We start from the raw sequence: 17,720 nt of genomic DNA on the forward strand, positions 1-17,720 counted from the left end.
TACACCTTAACCTAGTAGATCAGAGTGATTAAAATTTGTTGTTAGAGTATAAATAAGACCTATTTCTGAGATCTTGAAGTGGACACTGCAAAAATCTATATGGTTTTATTCTATTTTCAAGGTGATTAGCAAAATTAACACAGGTAATTACAATAAATGTTGATTTTTAAAGCTAAGATATGCATAATTTAGGATGTAAGAATGAATAAGAGGTTTTCTAATTGCAAGTTTTGATACAGTCTATGTTTTGATAAATTGTGCCTCAGAACCAACAGATAACCCTTGCAGAAATTAATCCTGTTTTGTTGTTGGAGAATATGAATCTTCTGAGTGTGGGGTTATGATTAACGGGATGAAATTTTATTAATAGAATTAGATGCAACATCAGAATATAATAAATAAATGTTTGGATATAGCATGACCAACTGTAAAAATAATATGACCCAATGTTTACAGAGTTACTAATGGTTATTTATTCAGAAGTCAAGGAAAATGAATATGCATTGCATCCAATTCACTCATTTAAAAAGACTTTAGCTGAAAAGGTAGCTAGTTTGTTCATGGCAAACCATCTATGGTAAATTATAAAAGTATATATAAAATATAATATATAAACATAAATAAAATAATAAATATAAATTATAAAAATATAAAAGGTGTCAATATGCCAGAACCAAATGGGACAAGAAACTCAATGAGTTAGAATTGACTTAAAATGAAAGTTAATTCCTAGAAATACTGTAACAAATAACTAAATATTGAGTGCCATAAAATAAGAGAGACATCCCAAACATAGTTTTCATGTTTACATTTAGCTAGCTTCATAGAATCATTCTTTTCTTGAAAGAGATGTAAACGATGCAGTGAAAAATTATGCGTACACTGCCACACAGTTGAAAGCTGGCAATTGTGGGAGGAGAGGTCATGCCATGTCAAAGCAAAGTCAACTGCCACAAGTGCCACTTCACCAATGGACCTGCTTCACAACTATTGATCTTTGCAGATACACAAATTTGACTAAACTCCAGGTTTAATAGTATTTGAATTGACATCACCTGGAATTTATTTTGAAGTGACTGCAGGCACCCTTTTCTGCCTTACCATACTTCCAAATATCTTGGAAGCCAAACACACACCCCACAAAAGCTACTGCATCACCCACAGGGCTTCACTTCCTGCATCTCATTGCCCAAATTTTTCAGTAGTTATCTTTTTTTTTTTTTTTTTTTGGTTTTTGGGCCACACCCGGCAGTGCTCAGGGGTCACTCCTGGCTGTCTGCTCAGAAGTAGCTCCTGGCAGGCACGGGGGACCATATGGGACACCGGGATTCGAACCAACCACCTTTGGTCCTGGATCGGCTGCTTGCAAGGCAAACGCCGCTGTGCTATCTCTCCGGGCCCAGTAGTTATCTTAATAGGAGCATACAAAATATAATTCTGTGTGGTTTTGAAGCCACCTAATATTTCAACACAAAGCAGTAACAGAAAGATCAACTAGAAACAAGAGCTTCATAAATCTGACAATGACTTAATTATATCATTGCGAAATATAATAATTTTTACAATTTTTTTGTTGTTGCTGTACTCTCTTTTTATTTTCTTTTTCTTTTTTTGGTTTTTGGGCCCCACCCAGTGGCAGTCAGGGATTACATCTGATTCTGTTTTGAGAAATTACTCCTGACATGCTCAGTAAACCAAACAGGATGCTGAGGATCAAATCTGGGTCAGCTGTATGCAAGACAAATGCCCTATTCACCGTGATATCAGTCTAGCCTCATTATTTTTCTAAAATGTGTTTCATTACCAATTACCTGTAACAACTGTATTGAAAAACTATGCAATATGTGTCCTTAAGTAAAATATTCATATAAAATAATAAAGTAAGAGATTTATATAAAACAAAAATATAAACAAGAGAGTATGTATTGCAATGAGAACAGAACTAAAAAAATAATTGTTGGCAAAATTTTACTCCCTCAAATACTCCTGAAAAGGATACTTCCTTGTCTTCAGTTTTTGTCACCTCAGGTATTCTTTGAATTATAGGTACATAATTCTTATAGCTGCTTGTATGTCCACATACATTCTCCATTATAACTATCTTGATGTAATTTTTCTCTATATAAAAACAGTATAAGATTAAGTATTATGGGCCCGGAGAGATAGCACAGCGGCGTTTGCCTTGCAAGCAGCCAATCCAGGACCAAAGCTGGTTGGTTCGAATCCCGGTGTCCCATATGGTCCCCCGTGCCTGCCAGGAGCAATTTCTGAGCAGACAGCCAGGAGTAACCCCTGAGCACTGCCGGGTGTGGCCCAAAAACAAAAACAAAAAAAAATTAAGTATTATATTTAATCCATTAGTACCTCATTTTAATAAAATTGTATCTGCAATGACTCTACTTCCCCAAATCACTATTTGAGGTTGAAATTTTTTCCATGGGGTAAAAACAGCCTTTTTGGAGATAAATATTTCAAGCTCTAATGGTTTTACCTACATAATCACTTCATAAAATTGTACTAATTTCTATAGTTCTACTTACCTATGTACAGTTAAACTGCCATCCTACTAATGACCTTGACATACTTTTTTATACATGCCTTTTTCTAACAAACTCCAGTGACAACTACTTTGAGGCAAGACTTCCTGTGTTAGGAATGATAACATTTCCTCCTCTGCATCTGTTAAGTATATCGGTCTGTTAATTATTTCCTTGCTTCAAATCATTAATGCTTATCAAAGAAGATAACAATTTTAAAAATAAAACTAAAAAAGGCATCATAAGTAGGAAATAAACAAGTAGTCTGAAAGTTATCAGCAGTTTAGCAGTGCTTTAAGTTACTGATTTGTCAACTAAGACGTTTTATAATATAGATGACCTTAAAATCATAATTTTTGGTAAGAAAATTTTGTTGTGGGTGATCCACACTTGGTGTTATTTCTGTTATTTTTGTACTTTGAACTTATTACTGGTGTAGCATGTGGGAACAAATGGAATGCAGATGATCAAAGCCCAGTTAGCTGTCTGCAAGGCAAATGCTCTATATTATTGCTTCTTCCCTCAATAAACTTTTGATACAATAATTTTTTACATATTGGTCTACTATAAAAAATATTTGGAATTTGATTTACCAATTGTTTTTGTTTGTTTGTTTTGTTTTTGGGCCACACCCAGCGACACTCATGGGTTTCTCCTGGCTCTGTGCTCAGAAATCACTCCTGGCAGGCTCAGGGGACCATATGGGATGCCAGAAATCGAACTGGGGTTCGTCCTGGGTAAGCCACATGCAAGTCAAATGACCTACCTCTGTGCTATTGCACTGGCCCCTACCAATTGTTAAATGACTATTTCTTTGAAATTATATTTTTGGTAATTTCTTTGCATTCAAGGACATGTTAATGAAGATACCTAGTGTCTAATCAAATATTTTTTTGACTTTTATACTTAAAAGCACTTTGCAAAGGAATGCAATGAATCCGACTGGGAAAAGCAATGGCTGTTATTCCTTAGATCATACTTTTAACTGTAGATATTGTACTTTCTATTCTAATAAATAATTAAAGATACAGCCATTGTAGTAATTTTAAATTCTGTTTTTAAATGGTCTATACAGATCCTGTCTTACACTTTGCTAGGTAATGTAGTATTCATCAGAACCTGTCATATTCTCTTTTATAACTTCATGAAAATAGGGCAAAAATGAACTAGAAATATACTAATCTTATGAAATACATTTCAGTATTGTTTTCAATAAAATGCCCGATTATGAACAGTACTGTAAATAATTTTGACTTAAACATATAAAACTGATTTAGTATGACAATTTGTTTTACTATCTTGCTATTGTTCTCTTTATTTCCCTGACACATAAAAAGTGGGGGTGCTCAGTAGAACTTCAAAGAATTAGTTAATTGAATTGAATGCTAACTAAAAACACATATTTAACTCTCACAATGAGTATAAAAGACAAAATCTTTTCATAAGATCTTTATGTAAATTTAATTTTTGAATTTTACTTTGCTTTCATACAAATATTGCTTTTATATGAAGAGGATACAACTAACAAGATAAAAGAGTGAACATTTTCTGCCTCTTATTGAATATATCAATCAGTTGCTATGTTTCCCTATGACTGCAATTAGCAATTGATGGATGATAAAGAATTCACAGGACATTTAATCAAATTATGTAGCATAAATGTTTATAAGAGTTTTTGTGGGAAACCAATACCTTATCACAATATAAATTTCACTTAAAATTAAACATTAAACTCTGATTTTTGAACCTATATTTTACTTTTAAGAAAAGTAGGCAACATTTTTATAAACAGAAAATGAAACAATTTTAAGAGTCAATATTTAGTTTCAAAAAAGGGAAACAAGCAACTTAATTGTATACAAATTGTTTTTCTTCATACAATCTGCAAATTACAGCTTAGTATACTGCATATTATTCTTACAATTATCTTTTAAATTACAGGCTTCTTAGATAACTAAAGTCAGTTTTTAATGGAAAATGTATTTGCTTCTGCATTAAATTTCAAAATAAATCTGTCCAGAGATAATCAAGTTTCACTTATAAACATGCATTTATCTGATTTTTATACACTGTAAAATTATATACAATAATCTGTCATAATAAGAAAAATAAATACAGTGTGACTGTGTGACTTTTGATTCATTATCTCCTTATTTTCTAGGCAAAATTAACCTTGCATCACTTGTAAGATGCTTGAGATATTGAGAACCTATAATGGGTACCTGTGCCCATTAAATCCAGAAAATGAAAGTATAATGGATTTACACAGTACTCTGTACATCCTAATTTCAATCTCCCTTTTACATTATTTAGAAATTTTAATTAGACTGCATTACAATTTCAGTATAGAACCAAATAAACAATATATATTGCCGTTCTTATGTATGAGAAAATATTCTATTACATGTCATTATTCAAATACTAATAATCATTTTTATTTGTATTTTAAAACAAATAGTTTTAGTTTTGGCTACTTGCTTACTTGCTTATCATTAAATATATAATTTACATGCACATTTAATATAACAAATCCCAGTAAAGTTTATTTCCATATCTATCATAACAGTAGATTTTTCTGTCTACTTTTTATAAACAGCTGAATTTTAGAGTCTGGATTTCTTTAGCATAAAAATAAAATTTTTAGTATTAAATCTAAATATTATGATCTTTTAATTTTTTTTTGGTTTTTTTTTTGTTTGTTTGTTTTGTTTTTGGGTCACACCCAGCAGTGCTCAGGGTTTACTCTTGGTTCTGCACTCAGATATTGTCCCCTGGCAGGCACTGGGGACCATATGGGATGCAGGGATTCGAACCACCGTCCTTCTGCATACAAGGCAAACTTCTTACTTCCATGCTATTTCTCCGGCTCCTGATATTTTAATTTTTATCTATGAATTCTGTTGAGATAAAATGGTTTACAATAATTGACATATTTTTGTTTTACACCTATAATACTATTTTATTTTCTTAAACTTTCAGTTACTTTAGATAAACTCCATGACTGTCCTTAAATCCTTTCTTCTCCGAATCCTATTCTCTCTTTAGCTTCAATTCGCCATTTCATTGACAATAAATCAGGGTTTGTTTTTATTGCTATTTGTCTATTGTTTTGATTTGTGCCTTTATAATCTAATTACTTTCAAAGTCCAAAGAACATATATTATAAATAAAATAAAACTAAGTGAATAATATTAAAGGTATCACAATATGGTAATAATAGGTCTGAATCAGGCTTCCCTGATAGGAATCATATGAAAAAGGGAACCAAAACTAATTTAAAATGGAATCAGACCTCCCCTAAGTAAATGGGTGAGACTTCATAAAATGCATAAAGGACATGGATATTAACCATGCATTTGTTTTGGATTTTTTAAAGTACCATTGCTGTTACTGGTGAAGTTAAAAATGAAAAATTACTGTAGTTATTTTATCTGCCTTTTCAACATTTACAGAGGAGTGTATGGAGATTCAGTCACTATATAAATAATATTTTGAAGTATTATATAGAAAATAAAAGAAACAGCTAAAAATAAAAAAGCAGCAAGTAATATCAAAGTATAGCAGCATTGTTTATATTTTACTGATTAATGTGCTTTTTAATAGTTATTAAAATTTAATTGCAGAATCAAAAACAAGGAAAATTCAAATTGTTTTAAAAATGTTTAATTTTGACCTAGAAATATTATTTAGGTTGCAGTTATTGAGGATTTTTTCTAACAAAATTATGTAAACTTTGAGATTCATCACATCTAAAGAAACTATGACAAAATGAGCATTGCCTAAATTTTGGTTGATGAAGAGGGTTCAGAGCTACACTTGGTTTAGTACCTTCTGACTCTCTGATCTATGCTCAGGAATAAATCCTGGCATCCTCAACATATGATATATTATATCACGGATTGAACTAGGATCAGCTGCATGCAAGGCAAATACCTAACTTCGTCACAATGGATCAGGAAGAAAATGTGCTTTCTACAATCTTGAATGACTTGGATTATATATATTGATACCATTATTTCTCATGGTAATATTAAGAATATCAATATGTGTGATGAAATATTTTTATCTCCGATAATTTTCCTACAATAAATTGATTATACATAAATAATAGTAATGCTATTCAATCCATACATATACACTTCAAAAAAGATTTGATTTATTTTACTTTTTGAATAATCCAGTTTAAAAATAAAGGAAGGGACATAACTAAAATAAATATAATGATCTAATATTAAGAGGAAACTTTTTTCCTGCTATAACACTATTTCAGTTGAACAACTGAAGTAAATGGTGACCTACATCATGTAAGATTTTCTGCAAAGTCCAGGTTAAAATTTACAATGTTATCAATATATACATGTACAAACACACACATACATACACACCATGCTTATATAATTAACACATTCTTGAGAAACTTGGTTTCTAACCCAGAATAAAAAAACATAATTACATAACTAGTTTTGAGAAAAACCTGCGATAAATTTTAGATTGACATTGATTATAAAGGTAGATATTCAGATGAAAAAACATATAGATTAGAGAGTGCTTGAAAAACTAAGGAAGTCATAAAAATTATAGTTATTTCTCTGATATTTCTGGAATCTGGTAATTATGATGACTAAGTAAAGGAACTTCATTCTTCTCTGGATCTGGTATACCAGAGACAAGTGTTTTTGGACACTGTTCAAATGATTATATTTTAGTTTTCTTTTCTAGCCTAATTATAATCATGAATGATTAATCACAATTCCCAGCACTTAATAATGCTTTATACATTGTAAAATGTCAATAAAATCAAGGTAAAAATTTGGATGACTATGTCAGAGCACATTATTATTATGACAGAATTTGATAACCAGATATAATATGCTTAAGATGATTGACTTATGATATCTATGTTATTTATGGACTCCTTCAAATTACAAGTGAGAGTTATTATAGGTTATTACAAAATTGAAATATTTATTATTCTATATCTTTTCTCTATAAAATATCTTTTACTAAAGTCAAAGCTTAGTTGGAAGCCTTCAATCAAATTAATTGAGTAAATTATCTGTAAAATTTGATGTAAAGTGTCATACAACTGCCTTTTTGCTTTTGGAAAAATATGCATTTTTACCTTTATTCATACTAGAAATTTCTAAAATAAAAACTAAAATGTTCTTATATATTTTGATTAAAAATCAAATTCTTTATTTTTAGTATAGTGGTGAAATGCATATGTAACTCAATGTCAGCTAAAGTTATCAATTTTTATAAAAAAGCAATCAGTGGTTTGAAGCTGGAGAGAAAGTAAAAGGAGGAGGGTACTTGCCATGCATGATTCAAAACATCCCAAATATGCCAAATGTGATCCAAACCTTTTTAAAGTTGATAAAAATAAAATCAATCAAGTAATAGCTTTAATCTCATATATCATTATGTAAAAATTCCCTAGCTCATCTCATTCATACAATAGTGTTTACAGTATTTGTATTGTATGTAGTTAATCACAGTGCAAACGATCCCCTAAGCACCACCAGGCAATCTCCCTCAGCAAAAAGCCAAGATAAGCCCCAAGTAGTATTGTATGCTAATTAAATATTCCAAATAGATATAATATAATAAAAATGACCTGACATAAATTTTAATATATTATTTAATGTAACTGGAAAACCATGAAAGTTTGAGTTTTTGTATTAAGACAATTCTTTTAGAGAATGAAAGATGTTAATCACCGTGTAAAAAAACTAAAATATGGAATATAAAATGAGAGAATATACATCATTTTTGCTCTGTAAAACAAGTATGTTAATACTACATATTACTGGAAAAAAAACAAACAAAATATTAGATTGTTGAGGATTTGGGTTTGTTTGAGGACAATAACTGGCTTTTTCAGGATTTACTTTTGCTCAAGAGTCATCCTTGATTGGCCTCAGAGGACCATATATGGTATTGGGGTTCAATCCAGTGGGCTCACACGCAAGAGCATCCTACCAGCTATACTAGAACATTGACCAGTGGCCAAATCAAAGTCCCGTGTTTATAAGAGGAGTTTTATTAATAACTTCAATTGTTTGGGTCAAGGAGGGTGTTAGTAATACAGAGTAATAGTCAGACTTCAAGCCCTATTTTCAGGCATCATCCTTGGCAGTGTCCACAAAGTATAACCTGTCTAGGCTATCAAGCCTGGTTCTTTCACATGAAAGGCAACTCTTTCAATAACTGTACTCTCTTTGGCATGAGATTAATCATTTTCAATAAAGCAATCAAGGTCATTTGTGACTTATACATAAATAGTAATGTGTTTTTTATTTTTTTTTATTTTTTATTTTTTTTTTGGTTTTTGGGCCACACCCGGTAATGCTCAGGGGTTACTCCTGGCTATGCGCTCAGAAGTTGCTCCTGGCTTGGGGGACCATATGGGACGCCGGGGGATCGAACTGTGGTCCGTCCAAGGCTAGCACAGGCAAGGCAGGCACCTTACCTCTTGCACCACCGCCCAGCCCCGTGTTTTTTATTTTTAAATACTTTGCTGGGTCAAAGTATTCTTGGAATTTATCAGTCATTTCTCTACAAATTTCTCTTCTCCAGAGTTCATGGTCCTGATTGATTACATCATTTTTGTTTTCAACGAATATATCTTTAGCTTTAAAATAATTTTCGTTGTTATTATTTCTTGGGGCCACATTAACTGTATTAAAGGCTTATTCCAGGTTCTCCACTGAGGGATTACTCTTGATAAGGCATAGTGAACATAAGTAGTGATGATAGGGAACCAATCTGGCTCATCTCAACCTGAGCGGTAGTACTAAGGGTAGGGTGACTGCCTTGCACCCAATTTATCAAGATTGAGTCCCCAGCATCCCATATGTTGCCCCAAGCACTGCCAGGAGCAATTCCCAAGGTATGAACTAGGGAGTCATGGATGTGCCCCTCAAAAATACAAAGCAAACAAACCCAAACTGGATCAGCCTCATGTAATGCAATCACCCTCTCCTATTTGTTATCATTATGGCCAGAGAGTCATTTCCAATATGTTACTTTAACCTATATTTTAAAGCAATGATAATTGACATTGCATTTTTAAAAATCTGCCGTGGTTAGGTGGGTATCAAAGAATTGTGAATGATCATATAAAAAAGTAAAATTCAAATGTGAATGAAGTCTTTCAAAGATTGATTAATAAATGTTGTAAATGCTATAAAATGTTACCACTACCAAAGAATATGACAATTAGATTGGACTAATGAAAATAAATATAATATAAATATAGTATAATCCAATCCATGTAATATATACAAACTTCTTATATGGTACATGTAATACACTATAATAAAATATATTATACATATTATAATAAAATATATTCATGACAATTTTTAGACCTATTAGTCAGAAAATCTCCCAGTTATATATCGTGTTCTGTTGAGTATATATGATTGTGCAACAAGGGTGAAAGAGAGCACAGCAGTAACCTGTTTACCTGTTGCTTTGCACACAGCCAACCTGGGACCAAGCCCAGTTCGATCCCTGGCATCCCATATAGTCCCGAGTCTGGCAGTAGTGATTTCTGAGTACAGACCCAGGAGTAAGTCATGAATGCCCACAAACAAAACAAAACAAAACAAACAAACACACACAAATGACAATTGTGCAACTGAGCTAAACTTAGAAAATTATTTGTTGTCTCAAAGCTAAGGGGAACATAGCTGATATCAGCCCATTGTTTGCTCAGATTATAAAGAAGTCCTCTCAGAATGGCTGGACTAATTGTCCTTAATAACTTTCAACTTCAGAACGGGTAGTTTAAGCAGTGTACAGGGCTTTGACTTAGGACCTTCTTCAATGGCGTGAGAAGAGGACGCAACAGGAACAGTTAAAATATACAAGTTTTTTATTTGTTTTCTGCTTTGTCCATGTGGTATCAGGGAGAGAAAAGTGATTAGAAATTAGAGCTATTTTTTGGATATGGAGTGTTGGGTGAACACCCTCCCACTATTTACTTACTCCTGGCTCTGTACTCAGGAATCGCTCCTGCTTGGGCCAAACCATTTGCAGTGCTGGAGATTAAACCACGCTTGCTCAAGTGCAAGGCAAATGCTCTAAATGTTAAATGATCTCTTTGACCTCTTGAAAGGTATTCTCAGGCAACTTCCTGCCAGGTGAAGCATTTCCACACATAGCAATGACAAAATTGGCCAACTTTCTATATATACATATATAGATATGTTTGATATGTTTGTGTTATTTTTATTTCATTTAATTAATTAATTATATATAAGCTTGTCTTACTGATGGAAAAATAATGACAGGGAAAATATCACACTCATTCCCAAAGATGGCAAAGACACCACCAAGAAAGAAAACTACAGACCAATCTCACTAATGAACATATATGCAAAAATTCTCAACAAAATCTTACTAACAAACAGAATCCAACAGTACATCAAAACGATTATACACCATGAACAAGTGGATTTCATCCCAGGGATGCAAAGATGGTTCAACATACACAAATCAATCAACATCATACACCATATCAACAACAAGAGAGACATAAAGCAAATGATTATATCAATTGATGCAGAGATGTTTGACAAAATCCAACACCCATTCATGATGAAAACACTCAGCAAAATAGGATTGAAAGGAACCTTCCTCAAGATAATTACAGATATCTATAAAAACCCCACAGCCAACATTATCCTTAATGGTGAAAAACTGAAAGCATTTTCACTATGGTCAAGAACTAGGCAAGGCTGACCACTCTCTCCACTCTTATTCAATATAGTTTTGGAAGCCCTAGCAATAACAATCAGACAAGAGAAGGGAATCAAAAGAATCCAAATAGGGGAAAAGGAACTCAAACTATCACTTTTTGCAGATGATATGATGATATACATCGAAAACCCTAAAGAGTCCACAGTAAAACTCTTTGTAACAATTAACCAATATAGCACAATGGCCGACTACACAGTCAATACACAAAAGACAGTAGCGTTCCTCTATACAAATAACAAAGTAGAGGATGTGTTCATTTTTTTATATGTGAAACTCAACTATAACCATGTTTGAAATTATCATTCTTAAATAAAAATAATATTTAAAAAATGTTAAATCTATTTTAACTAGGACAATACCTAGTGTACTAAAGTCAGTAACAGGTAGTTTACTGACTGATTCTCTACTGCTTAAACAGCCACATTTCAACTCAATTCCATTTAAGAAATGTGGATGTTGAGTGTAGAAATCTTTGAAGAGTAAAAGGAAGTAGTACGTCAGAAAGAAAAAAATACCAAAGTTATATTTAAAAACATATGTAAATTTAAGAGTAAAGAATATTTTGAGAAATAAATGTGCATCACAATTATGGTTGAAGGTACATACCTCTTTCTCTTTTGATTTTATCAAAATACTCAAATTATTACTGGGAAGAACAAATGTCTACATCTGGGTAAGAATGTCAAAATATTCCTCAAATTCTTACATATATAATTAGACAAAGAGACCAAATATAAAAATGAGGAATAAAATATCTTGTTGGACACAGATATCTACAAAATGTCAGCTTAATTTCTCTGAAGGATGCTTATATTCAAGACAACAATTATAGAGAAAGACTTTGCAATGTAAAGGAAGTGTAAGATGCATAAAGGAAGTAAAAGAAGCTCTTATATCTGTGCTATTAATTTTATGTGACAGTTTAGAGATTCCATCTGGAAGAGAAAACATAATCTTATATAAGTACGTTGCCCTTAATAATGGCCTATTTTGCTTACTCAATTTACTAGAATAAAATGTCCAGACACTTCAGAACACGAAGAACGTCTCCAGCCTTTAGGCTAGGACTATCTGCACTGTTGGCTTCTCTAGTTGTCTCTATGCTGGCCCTCAGAATCAAACTACACTAGTAGCTCTCCTAATATCCAGTGGGCTCAAATACACTCCAAAGGTTACAGTTGCCAATATCTAATTTTTAATCAGCCCTCTGGCTATCATCTATCATTGGCACTGTTTGTCTATAAAACCCTAATCAATATAGAATATAGTAATACTAAAGTGTCTTCCAAAGGAGGAGTCATGCACTGATAAATCTTCTGAATTGACTTTGGGGAGTCGGAGTTGACTCTAATATTTCATATTTAAGTATTAAATACTTAATATTTAAATGTATAGTGGAAAATCATTCTAACAACCCCCCCAAAATACAACAAAAAACTACAAGTTTAATATGAGAAAAACAACACATAACCAAAAAAACAACAAAGACCCAAGATTGGTATAGTTACTGGGTAAAACAGTTTAGGACTTTTAGAATAAAATTGGGCAAGCAAAAATGTGCCCAAGACAGAATAGAATTAAGCAATTTATTTATTTTTATTAATATTTTTGTCCCCTAATTCACAATACAGACCAAGCAAAGGGCCTGGGTTGAGGTGTATATGGGGTGCATTTATTGTACCTCCTCTTTCTATACAGTCATGTAAAGAACACAGCCTGTGGTAAGAATTGGGAGGCCTTATCTTTTCTTTTTTTTGATTTTTTAATATATATATATATATATATAATCCTTCATCAGTGCAGCATTCCCATGACCAATATCCAAATATCCCAAAAATAATTTTTATTTTGATGAAAGTAGATTACAAATCATTCACAGTAGTATTTTAGGTACATAGTGACATTGAATCAGATGCATTCCACCACCAATGTTGTCATCCCTCCACTCCTGTTTCCAGGAGACATCCCATATCAACCCAACTTTGCCCCCGAGTTGCTAGTCTGTGTCTAGCTTGTTGTAGATTGAATATTAATTCTGTTGTAGTTGGCTTTGGTGTTTAAGTCTGATCATTTTTTTATTTCATATGACTGTTTGGTCTTGGCAATTTATTGTCTTTTAAAATGTAGAGAAAAGCCCAGAGAATAAAATAGGAAATCATTTGGACTTTACTCTCATTAGGGAATAAAGCAGGGAGCCTGCTTTTCTGGCATTCATGTACCCATTGGAATGTCTCTGTCTGAAAGTCTCTGTCAACATAAATTATGGATCTTACATTGAGAGTCATGATTGGAACAATATTGCACTGAATTAAAGGACAACCACCCCCAATAATTTGGAAAATCCTTATGTGTATGTTTTCTTATCTGCATACTTTGTCTCATTCTCTAATGCATACCCCCACAATAAGGTTAAAGGTGCTTTCTTGTGGTAAATTGCCACAAAACGTTACTAATAATTTTATATCTAGAAGTTAAGGACAATAATGTTAGTCCATAATCTAGCAATAAATATACACTTAATATCATATGAGCAATGAGCAGGATGACCATGATTATGACACATTTGAACACCTTTGTTAAACTGAACAGTTTTATGATAATGTCTGGTTTCTTCTAGTATGAGAAGACAAAATTATGAGCTAAAAATTCAAATTTCAACTTAATGACTGCATACATGATATAAAATTTCAGTGACTTCCATGAAAAAATCTTATTATCCAATAAGCCATAGTGTTTATTTTGATTAAAATTTCAGAATCTCATTCTGCTAGTGCCACTATTACATTGAAAATTGAATTCACAGATTCACAAATGGTATACTACTAATATGAGGGAATAGTTGGAAAATGATAAGATATTGAAAGATAAAAAATAAAAGGGACTGGAAAGATAATACAGCCGTAGGGCTTTTGCCTTGCATGTGGTGGGTTTGGTTTCGGCATCCATATGGTTTCTGAGCCTTTCAGGGGTTATTTCTGAACACAGAGTCAGAAATAACCTTTGAACACCACCAGGTGTGACAATCCCCCCCCCAAAAGATACTGAAAGATGCAATAAGGACCTATATGCATATGGGAAGAATCAAGACATTTTAGTGGTTAGTATAATGCAATATATATGTATATGTATTTGTGAATACCATATATACCGGAATAATCATATATTAGAATATATTATTTAAATGTAAAAATGAAAATAGTAATATTCACTTAAACCGTGAAGACTTTTTTTTAAAGCATTCAGTACTTTTAGGGGAGGAGCGATAGCACAGCAGTAGGTTGTTTGCCTTGCACAACCTACTTGACGAACCTCTGTTCGAGCCCCCAGCGTCCCATATAGTCCCCCAAACCAGGAGCAATTTCTGTCTGCATAGTGCCCTGTCACCCCAAAACAACAAAAACAACAACAACATAAAAAAACCCATTCAATTTAATTAATTAGATACACTGAATGGAAGCTGAAGTTACTGCTTCCTGAGCCTCACTTGCCAACCAGTTAGTCTTCAACTCTGGCAACTGAGTCTTGCTGGGGTCTAAGTAGTTGGATTCCATCACAAGGAGCCCTTAATATTTCACAAGCGTCTAAACTTCATAGCAGGACATAAACTTCATAGGCAGGAATGTGGTGTCAAAGACCAAGATGATGGAGAAATCAAAAAAGAAGACATGCATGTTCCAAATGTCTACAACAGGGTCCTTGTCGTAGTTTTCTTCCTCTGAATCCTGGTCCTCCTGCCTATAAATAGTTGGTATTCCTGCCACTCAGCCTGGGGGAACTACAGCCCTGGAGGAGTGGAATTCCCAACAAAACGAGGCAGGCTGGAGTCTTCATGTCGCTGCTGCAGACAAGAGTCAGAGAGCGTCCAACTCTAACATCCCCGCTGCCATGACAGACTACCCTGCAGGATCACGGGAGTCCTTTTTGTTTATTAAGCAAAAATAAAAGGTCTTATTGGTCATTTTGCGGTGTACTGACCAATTTCCTGTTACATATACTCAAAGTCCCTAGGAGACAGGAGAAGCTAAGCTCATTGATGGTTAAGCAAAGAGAAAGGATATTTCTTCTAAAAGAGTCTCTACATCCAATACAATTATTTTTCCAGTCCCATCTAATATTAAACTTGTATTAAAAGATGAAAAACATTCTTGCAATAATAATTTTCAGACACAAAAGAAAAAAGAGCTGGAAGTTCCAGCTCACCACAGGAAGCTCACCACAAAGAGTGATGAGTTTAGTTAGAGAAATAACTACATTTTGAACTGTCTTAATAATGAGAATGTATGAAGGAAATGGAGAGCCTGTTTAGAGTACAGGTGGGGGTCGGGTGGGGAGGAGACTTGGAACATTGGTGATGGGAATGTTGCACTGGTGATGGGTGGTGTTCTTTACATGACTGAAACCCAAACACAATCATGTATGTAATCAAGGTGTCTAAATAAAAAAAATAAAATAAATAAAAAAAGATGAAAAACTATAATTGACATCAAGAGGTCATTTCCAATGTAAGATAATATTAATGTTTCCTCAGGCATTATACCTTCTACATTGCTTTATTTCTAGACCTATAGATTCAAGATTCAAGATCCCGCTGGGCTAAGAGCAAATGAACAGTGATGAACGAGAACTATTATTTACTCCAGAAAAACTACCTACATGTTTAGAATGGAAAGAAAAGTTATGGGATAATCTTGTGATGAAACACTAGAACGATCTACTTGAATCAGTGAGTTATGGGACCAGTAATTATAGATTTTACATTTAAATTTTAAATTAGAGTGTAAGAAGAGGACCTAACTATTTTCTTTGGGATGCATATTACAAAAGTTTTTTTTATAATGGAAATATCACATCTCTCTTGTATTAAAGCTGAGAAAAATGCTGAAAAGATTTTTGGGTATTGGAATCTAAATGTTGATTTGAAGTTTAACACTAGTTTTCTTGGAACTTGGAGTTATCCAGAAGATGTTCTATCACCAGGACATTATGTTTTATTTATTAATTATTTTTATCATACAGAGGAAAATTTAAACTGGAATAATATGCACCTTCATAGTAGCAGGCTCAGAGTGAGTTTTACTCTCAATTAGAAGTCCAAACTAGAGTAGTCAGAAAATATATTTAAAATGTGCTTATTTGTCTACATAAATTATATCATAAGCTAGACTTCTTTGCCTAAAAAGAAGGTTAAAGCATGTCAAATCTTTTAGAGCAAGAATAAAGCACTTGATTTTTAATAAGGTAATGAAAACACAGAAGTTGGAGTTCAAAAAAAGAATACACTTTCAATGACATTTCTTTATGGCAGTGATTATCATAGTAGCCCATTTTGGGGAGATTAGTTATTTATTTATTAGTTTAGATTAGTTTAGTGACAGCTATGGACATAGACAAAAAACATCCCTGCAAATTTCTTCTGGGTCATCCTGAAATTAATTATAAATAGAATATTGCTTTTCTAGCCAATGTAGATCTCTTTTAGTAATGAAAGTGTCAGAGAAGACAGAATGAGAGAAGGAATTCTACTTCTCTTTCTAAATCTAAGCAATAGAGTGTAATGGTATATTAAAACTCTGTTATCTAAGAAGCAGTCTCAAGTACTTCCTGGTAATAAACCAGGTATGTCTAGACTATTATGTCTTTAATCATATCAAAGAGGTGATTTATAAGTCCAAGGATCATAAGCTCGGGCTCTGCTTCATAGGTTCATGGCCAATATTCCCTTAACCATGAAAGTTGAAGTAATGGGGAGACTTAAGAGGGTAGCAAACAAAATGACCTGGAACTCTGAGAAAAGATTCCATTCTACAGTAAAAGTGGCAGGCATTGCTATGGACTTTTTACAGGGTAGATACTATTAGAAGTGCATATTAAGGTAGAGGTTATAAATGGTGAACTAAGAATTATACTGATAGGATAAAATTATTCAGTACGATTCTAATGATTTGCAACTCAAGTCTCTTAATCTCAAGTAATTTTCAATTCTTCTAAATATAATTGTATTCATTGTTTTGGTTTATCAGATTTATTTAGTTTTTGTGGGTTTTTTTTTAGCTGTGAGTACTGTTTTAAAGTATATAAAATTTCTGCCAGAAACACACAGCAAGCAAGGTAATCAATCAAGATATCTTACTCAGCACTACTTATGGTCTTAGGATTTCTACTGAGCACAGTCAAAGATAAACCTTTTGCACTTCCAGGTGTACTACTATCTAAAATAAATAAGTATATTAGTATAAGCAATGAACAAAATTTATTTTGAAAATATACTTAAACACTGTCCTTTATAGGATTTTTAAGATACAGTTGGTTTTATCACAGTTACAAAGTTGTTCATAATTGACTTTCAGTCATATAGTGTACAACACCCTTCAACAGTGCACATTTCCACCAATATCCAGTTTCTCTTCCACTGTC

The 17,720-nt window shown here is 32.9% G+C and overlaps 1 non-coding gene and 1 pseudogene across 1 annotated transcript; both read right to left on the minus strand.

Annotated features, from left to right (window-relative positions):
• The window catches only part of LOC126022192 (polyadenylate-binding protein 1-like), a 109,645-nt pseudogene that overhangs the window by 20,913 nt on the left and 71,012 nt on the right, over positions 1-17,720 (minus strand).
• Positions 12,913-13,044, minus strand: LOC126023170 (small nucleolar RNA SNORA51). The gene has a single exon (XR_007500375.1). It is a non-coding gene; the product is annotated as a small nucleolar RNA SNORA51 (small nucleolar RNA).

Source organism: Suncus etruscus, chromosome 11 (genome assembly GCF_024139225.1).
Source record: "Suncus etruscus isolate mSunEtr1 chromosome 11, mSunEtr1.pri.cur, whole genome shotgun sequence".
In the NCBI taxonomy this organism is placed as follows: domain Eukaryota; kingdom Metazoa; phylum Chordata; class Mammalia; order Eulipotyphla; family Soricidae; genus Suncus; species Suncus etruscus.